Here is an 8,434-nt window from a genome sequence, read left to right as displayed (position 1 = left end):
GGATTCTAGAAAGTTATTTGACAGCTCCTCTGAGGATTCAGATTGTTTGCTACCAGGATGGAATCATGATGATCAACAAGAAGACGGGTACACAAGCAAAGTTTGGGATCCCAGAGGATATTGGACGTACAAACATTGGTGGAGATTCCTGGATCAGTACAAGCATAAGCCACCATAACAGGGAGCTCACCAAAATGTCCAACTTAAAGACAATAACTAAAAATGCTAGGTGGAAGACAACCCACCATGGTATAACCGTTCCTTTTTCAGTTTAAATTTTAGTCTGTTTTTGAGTTTTGATTGAACCTGAAATTTTGCATAACATTCATTGTATTCTGCATACTGCATTAAAAAAAAAAGAAGAAATCACACGCGACGCGCCAGCGTCGCCGACGCGTCCGTGTTATAGGTGCGTTGAAAAGAAAACAAAATTGAACAGAGAGTCATGCGAGAGCGTGGCTGGAGGCGTGCCTTTGGCACAAATTGATCCACGTGACCGCGTCATGTGGGAAAATGCCTCCCATGCGTCCGCGTCACCCATGCGAACGCGTGCCCTACAATTCGACGTAAAAAGGGTGTATTGCCGAAAGTTGAGCTGGAACGTGGCTGGACTTGTGCTAGAAGCACAAGCCCTACCACGCGAACGCATGCCCCACGCGAACGCGTGCCCCATGCGTCCGTGCCATTTTCCAAAATATGGCCATCCATGCGATCGCGTCAACCACGCAATCGCGTCACCCAAAAATTGCAAAAAGAGTTTCGAACAGAGAGTTGCACGAACGCGAGGCTGCACTCGCGCTAATCGCACAAATCAGGTCACGCGATCGCGTGCCCCACGCGTCCACGTCAACTGACTTTATCGCACACCACGCGACCGCGTCACTCACGCGTTTGCGTCGCCTGCGCCGCACAACTTATCCTGATCAGCGCCAATTATCTTGTCTTTTCTTTTCTAATCCTAATCTCTTCTATCTTTTCTTTTTTCTTCTTTCTTTCTTACTTTATTTCTTTCCCTTCCCATTCTTCTTATCTTTCATTTTATTTTACTTAATTTATTTGCATATTTCATTCATTGCATTTTAATTTTGTGTATATTTTTCTTTTTTTTGTTTCTAAATTTATTATTTTTCCATTGGTGTCACTTGTTCATATTCAATTGTTATCTCTTTTCTGGTATTATTTTGGTGCTCAGTGACTTATTTTACATTGTTGGGTAATATTATTTAAGTCAATGCTAATATTTTATGATATTTGTATTAATTTTTCATTGACATTAATTTATATTGTCTTGCACTCTCTTCCCCATTGTTGCAAATTTTTGCACTCTTGAACTGCCATGTACTTCTACTATTTTCTCACTTGCATGTTGTAGCTACCATGTAATTGGGACCCTTATTATCTGGCATTAACACCCATATTTTATTTATTTTCTATCTTTATTTTTGGGTTACTTTTCTTCTGTCCCTCTTCTTTCAGGATGGCCACCAAGGAAGGGAAACAGAAGACACTTACATGGGAGAGACAGACAAGTCCACCTGCACAATCTCTGGAGAAAAGCGTCAGTTGTAGCAGCCCGTCCACCTGCACATCTCAGCATGCACCGAGGACGGTGCAATCTTTAAGTGTGGGGAGGTCGATACCGATCTCCATGGGTTAGCTATTTTCTTCCTTCCAACACCATTATTTTCCTTGTTAGTTGTTGCATTTGCATGTTTGATTGCATATTTAGTTACTACTTGGTTGAAGTAATATTTTCTTTTTCAAGAAAACTTTTTAGAGTATTTCACTAATTTGAATTTAAACTTTTTGAAAAACTTGTTTGAAGAAATTTTATTTTGGAACATGGTTTAAAGTTTGAACACACAAAACCAGTGAGATTTTGAGCCTATTTGATTGGTTGCATTCTATCAACCAATATTTTATTTTTGGTGTGTGTTTTTCTCTCTAAAATTGTGATCTTTGTCTTGCTTAATTTTATATTTCCATTATTTGATGTATGCATGCACTTATATGATTGAGGCCTTATTTCACTGAGCTTACATACCCATATGGCCTTACCTTTCATTATCCTTTGCAAACCAATGTTGAGCCATTTTACCCCTTTGTTCTTTACTTTAGCACAACATTAACTCTAAGCGAAAAATAATAATGTCCTTAATTTGAATCTTTGATTAGCTTAGACTAATGAAAGTGCTCATGAATTAAGTGTGGAGAAAGTGGGTTTGGAAACGTTTGGTTTGGGAATTGAGTATGTTAGACTTTCTGTGAAAATACGAAAAATGTTTAGCACATATTATTGCATTCAACACTTTAATCATATGAATTGAGAAAAATAAAAGAAAAATAATAAAAAAAAGAAGAGAAAAATAAAAAGAAAAAAAAGTGAAAAAGAAAAGAAAAAAAAGCAAATAATAAAAGGGGACCAAATGCCCCAAAGTAAGTGTTGGTATCAATGCATATGTACTGAACTCAAATTTAGGATGCATGAATATGTGGAAAACATAATTAATGGGAAGTTAGATCTTGTATTGTGATTATATGGATTGTCTTAAGTTAGGTGGAAAAAGTTTATGTTAATTAAGGATTCAGATTTTAGTCCACTTGGCCAAATACAATCCTACCTTGACCCTAACCCCATTACAACCCTTAAAAGACCTCTTGATTTGTGTATTGGTGCATTAAATTTTTGTTGATTGTTAGATGAAGAGCAAGTTATAGAAAGCAAGATTAGTAAAGAATTGACCCTATACACTTGAGAGTTAGAATGATATACACTACCAGTAAGGGTTCAGTACTTAATTCTATGTTCCCTGCTTTCATGAGCTATCTTCTTCTTGCAAGTTATTTGTATTGTATTTTGTGATTTGAATTAGTGAAATCCGGTTCATATTTGTTCTTGAAAGATTTATTTACTTTTTCACCAAGTAGGTAGAATCATCTTTGCATGTAGTTGTATTCATATAGATAGGTTGCATTTCATACATTCTATCATTCATCTTCACTCCTTTATAGCTTCTCTTGAGCTTAGCATGAGGACATGCTAATGTTTAAGTGTGGGGAGATTGATAAACTACTATTTTATGGTTTATCTTGTGCTTAATTGAGTGGATTTTATCAATCTTTTATACACTTATTCATACTAAATGCATGGGTTTACATTCTCCTTCCTGATTTTGTGCTATGATTAAAAACATGCTTCTTTGGCCTTATATTTGCTAATATTAATCCTCTCTTATTACCATTAGATGCCGTGATATGTGTGTTAAGTGATTTCAGGGATTACACGGCATGAATGGCTCAGATGATGGAAAAGAAGCATGCAAAAGTGGAAGGAATACAAGAAGTTGAAGAAATTACAAAGCTGTCAGCCTGACCCTCTCGCACTAAAATGACCATAACTTGAGCCACAGAGATTCAAATGATGCGGTTCCAGTTGCGTTGGAAAGCTAACATCCAGGGCTTCGCAACGATATATAATTTGCCATAGCTGTTCCGAAGTTAGGTGACGCGGACGCGTGAATGACGCGCCCACATTGCATTTGCGAATCTCAACCCATGCAAACGCGTGGACGACGCTTCCGCGTCACTTTCCTGCGACCTGTACGTACCAGATTTCGAAATTAGTAATTTTTGGGCTGTTTCTGACCCAGTTTTCGGCTCAGAAAGCACAAATTAGAGGCTATAAAGTAGGGAAATCCATTCATTCACAAGAGACTTCATGCAACAATCATTCATTCATACATAGTTTTAGGATTAGATGTAGTTTTTAGAGAGAGAGGTTCTCTCCTCTCTCTTAGAATTAGGATTTTTAGAAATTAGGAATATTTCTTCTTCATCACAGGTTCAATGTTCCTTTAATTTATTTTCCACTCTTATTTTATTACTTTAATTAATATTTATCTTTTCAATTTAGCTTATAAACCTTTCCATGTTAGATTTGAATTTATGTTTAAACGTAGTTTGATGTGTTCCAGATTTATGATTTTTCATTTAGCTTTTTATATTCTTTGGCTTTAATTGATTAATTGGAGACTTTTGAGTTTTCAAACTCATTGTGATTGATAATTGCTATTTTTGCTAATTGAATTGAATTCCAATAACTCTAGTCTTTTCTTAGGAATTGACTAGGACCTGAGGATAAAACTAATTAATCCACTTGACTTTCCTTTGCTTTAGTAAAGGTTAACTAAGTGGGATTAAAAATCAATTCTTATCACCATCGATAAGGATAACTAGGATAGGACTTCCAATTTTCATACCTTGCCAAGAGATTCTTTCATTATTAATTTATTAATTCTCTGCAATCCCTTTCTTTTGTTCAAAACCTTTTCAAACCCCAAAAATACTATTTTTTCATAACCAATAATAAAACACACCTCCCTGCAATTTCTTGAGAAGACGACCCGAGGTTTAAATACTTCGGTTATCAATTCCAAAGGGGTTTGTTAATTGTGACAACCAAAACTTTTGTAAGAAAGGTTGATTGCTTGGTTTAGAAACTATACTTGCAATGAGAATTTGTTATAACTTCTAAACCATTTGTCTTCCGTAACGTCAATCAGCCATACTAGCTGGGCAAGCATGATTTGAGGTCAGTTGCTCAGGTGTGGTTGGAGTTTATTTAGTGCTCTATCATTCCTACGAGTAACCAATCCGCGGTTACTATCGACCGAGCTGTGATTATTCATTGCATCATGCTCAGTAATGAGGTGGAGGTGCATCGTGTGATCCCGCAGAAGATATACAGACTAGCTGATAAGGCCTCTACCTCTGCTAGATTGGCCTTCCCCCACCTCATCCGCTGCCTGTGTGAGGATGCCAGAGTCCATATTGATGGAGATACCTCTATTGCTGTTGATAGGCCTATCACTTGGAGGTGTATGGAGCACGCTAGCGAGCTGGGACATGCACCACCACAGGAGCCAGTTTCCCCTCCTCAGCAGGAGCAGTTTGAGATGCCTCAAGGATTTTACTTCCCTACTCGCCACTATTGGAATCAGTTGACCACATCCATTGGGGAGATGAAATCGTCTATTGATCAGCTAAGGATCGAGCATCAGGATCACTCCGCCCCCTCCATCAGCTAGTGGAGGAGCAGCTGAGGTAAAGGCATAACTTGGATGAGCTGAGATGCTAGAGAGGATTCCAGGGAGGGAGCAGCAGCCACCATGACTAAGGTGGTTGAGTTTCTTTATCTTCTGCTTTTCTTATTTTCTGTTTTTTAGTATTTTATCTATTTTCTATTATTTATTTGAAAGTCCTTTGCATGATCAGTAGTAGTGCTCTATTGATTTTTATTGTAGTTATTTATTTTGATATTTTATTTTTATTTTAAAAGATGTCTCATGTATTGCTCACTAAACTTGAAAAACCAAAAGAAAAAAAAAGTAGTAAAATGCATGAGACTTAAGTTATATATTATGAGTTATTCTGATTACTTTGATATGGTGGTATTATCTATAATTCTGAATATATGAACTGAACAATGCATAATTGATCTTTGAGTTAAGAGTGTTGATTCTTGAAGTACAGAAACTTAGAGAAGTATTATGGATTCTCTAAAGTAAGTGAGAAATTGATCCTTGAAGCAAAAGAAATAGCAAAAAGAAAACAAAAATAAAAAACAAGGTCCAAGGCTCTGAGTATCAATGGTTAGGAAGGTCTAAAATGATTCAAGGCTCAAATGATTTGTTTTCCTAACTATATACTTATGGTGTGAATGTGTTAAGTAATCCTTGAGACAAAGAACTAAGTGTCGAGATCAAGTGTAATTACCGAGTATGCCAAAGGCTCTGAGCACCACTGTCTGGGAGAAATAAAAAGAAAAATTAGAGCTCAAAAGAGTTCTCCAGTTAAGCGCTTGTGGTGTTATTGTATCAAGTTAAGCTTGAAGACAAAATACTTAGAGTCACGGCTAGGCTCACGGTGCAAAGCACCAAAGAAAAGAAAAAGAAAAAAGTTGTGTTCAAGGATTAATCAAAGATTCAAAAGAATAAAAGAGCTCATAATATCATCTGAGTTCTAGTTCTGAAATATATCAATATTTCTGAGCTTCAAAGGATAGTGAGATGCCAAACCTGTTCAGAATTATAGTGTAATTAGCTCCACTTAGTGATTGGATATGAGTTTCAATGAACACTCAACTCTCAGGCGTTTTCTCTTCTCAGTCCTACATTATTTTAGTTGCTTGAGGACAAGCAACAGTTCAAGTTTGGTGTTGTGATGAAACAACTCTGAAACCTTAACTATTTTCTTTCATATATTTCACACCACTTTTATTGTTTGTGTTTTATGTCCTTTGAGTTTTTGTTTAATGCTTTTGAACCCAAAATACAACTTTCAGCTTGCCTGACTAAGTGAATCATTCGACCATTGTTGCTTACTCTATCAATCTTCGTGGGATCGACCCTCACTCACTTGAGGTATTACTTGGTACGACCCGGTGTACTTGGTAGTTAGTTTGTGGGTATTGATGACTTGAATTTACTGCATTACTACAATAAATCCCTTTTGGCAAGTATACCAAATTATTGTCAAGTAATAACTCACAATGAGTGAGGTCGAATCCCACCGAGATTGATTGATTGAGCAACTTTAGTTACTGGGTGATTTAGTCAGGCTAATCAAGAATAATTGTTGAGTGCAGAATTCTAAATAGCAGAATTGTAAATGACTTAAAGATAAAGGAAAGTAATAAAGTGCAGAAAATAAAAAACATGATAGTAAATTGCAAAAATTTAAATGACTGAATTGTAAATGGAGAATGGGTTGATAGCAAAAATTAAAGAAAGCTATAAAGAATAGGGAAGATAAGGATGGGGAAGATTCATTGGATTTGGGAGTAGATGTTGCTCTCTTTGGATCAAATTCAGATAATCTCATCTTTAATCATGCAACTCATTGACCTCTTTGCAATCATGATTGATTGAACCCCAATTCCTTGGTGATTCAATCTCTCAAATCTTGATAATCAGCCAATTCCTTGGTTTATTTGCTCATGAAGAGAGATAAGCTTGGTCCCTGATTTTACCACACATCATCATAGATCCAAGTAATTGGGCAGATTTAATGTCACCATATCCAATCCCAAACCCAAATCTACTCGATGTGAGAAGGGATTTCAAGCATGGTTTCATGTTTTCTCTTCCAAGGTTCCCATGAAACCCAACTTCTATTCAATCTCTTTTCCAAGATAATTGAACACTAAGCATGAAGAACGAAATTCCTTCTAGCAAATCAAAGAAAGATGAAGAGAAGAAGGAGTTCACTATCATTTAATCCATCGAGTACAACAGAGCTCCCTCCCCTAATGAGAGGGTGTTTAGCTACTCATAGCTTAGAGAAAAGTACAAGAGGTGAAAGAAGATGAAGTAAGTGAAGTAAAAGTTTCAAGCCCCTTTTCAGTACTCTTCAAAGGATATTTATACTACTCCTATTCTAGAAATAAAAAAAATTCAAAAGAAAAAGGAAATTACAATTGAAAACTAAAGAGAAAAACCATTCATTAGAGACATGTGACTGGCGTGTGAGCGGCGTGTGAGTGGCGTGCCACGCCTAGCTCAATGGCTTGGCTTGGCGTGCCACGCCTAGCTCCTAAGTGGCACGCCCCCTTAGTAAAGCTGGCTTGGCGTGCCAAGCCCATCTCTCAAGTGGCACGCCCATAATGCAAGTTGAATTGGTGTGCCACGCTCACGGTCCAAAGTGGCATGCCCATGTTGAGATCTTTAAGCTCCTCTTCTGGAATTTTGAACTGGTGTGCCACGCTGGTGTGCGGAATTGTGATCATCAATGGCGCCATCAACATGGTACGCGCAATTACAATTTCAACTCTTTATCACAACTTCGCACAACTAACCAGCAAATGCACTGGGTCGTCCATGTAATAAACCTTACGCGAGTAAAGGTCGATCCAACGGAGATTATTGGTATGAAGCAAGCTATGGTCATCTTGTAAATCTCAGTCAGGCAGATTCAAATGGGTATGGATGATTTATGAATAAAGCATAAAATAAAGATAGAGATACTTATGTAATTCATTGGTGAGAATTTCAGATAAGCGTATGGAGATGCTTTGTCCCTTCCGTCTCTCTGCTTTCCTACTGTCTTCATCCAATCCTTCTTACTCCTTTCCATGGCAAGCTGTATGTTGGGCATCACCGTTGTCAGTGGCTACAGTCCCGTCCTCTCAGTGAAAATGTTCAACGCGCTCTGTCACAGCACGGCTAATCATCTGTCGGTTCTCAATCAGGTTGGAATAGAATCCAGTGATTCTTTTGCGTCTGTCACTAACGCCCAGCCTTTAGGAGTTTGAAGCTCGTCACAGTCACTCAATCCTTGAATCCTACTCAGAATACCACAGACAAGGTTTAGACCTTCCGAATTCTCTTGAATGCCACCATCAATTCTAGCTTATACCACGAAGATTCCGATTAAG

The sequence above is a fragment of the Arachis hypogaea genome, chromosome 7 (genome assembly GCF_003086295.3).
Source record: "Arachis hypogaea cultivar Tifrunner chromosome 7, arahy.Tifrunner.gnm2.J5K5, whole genome shotgun sequence".
Taxonomy (NCBI): Eukaryota; Viridiplantae; Streptophyta; class Magnoliopsida; order Fabales; family Fabaceae; genus Arachis; species Arachis hypogaea.
The sequence above is the reverse complement of the archived record's forward strand: the minus strand, read 5'-3'. Positions refer to the sequence as shown.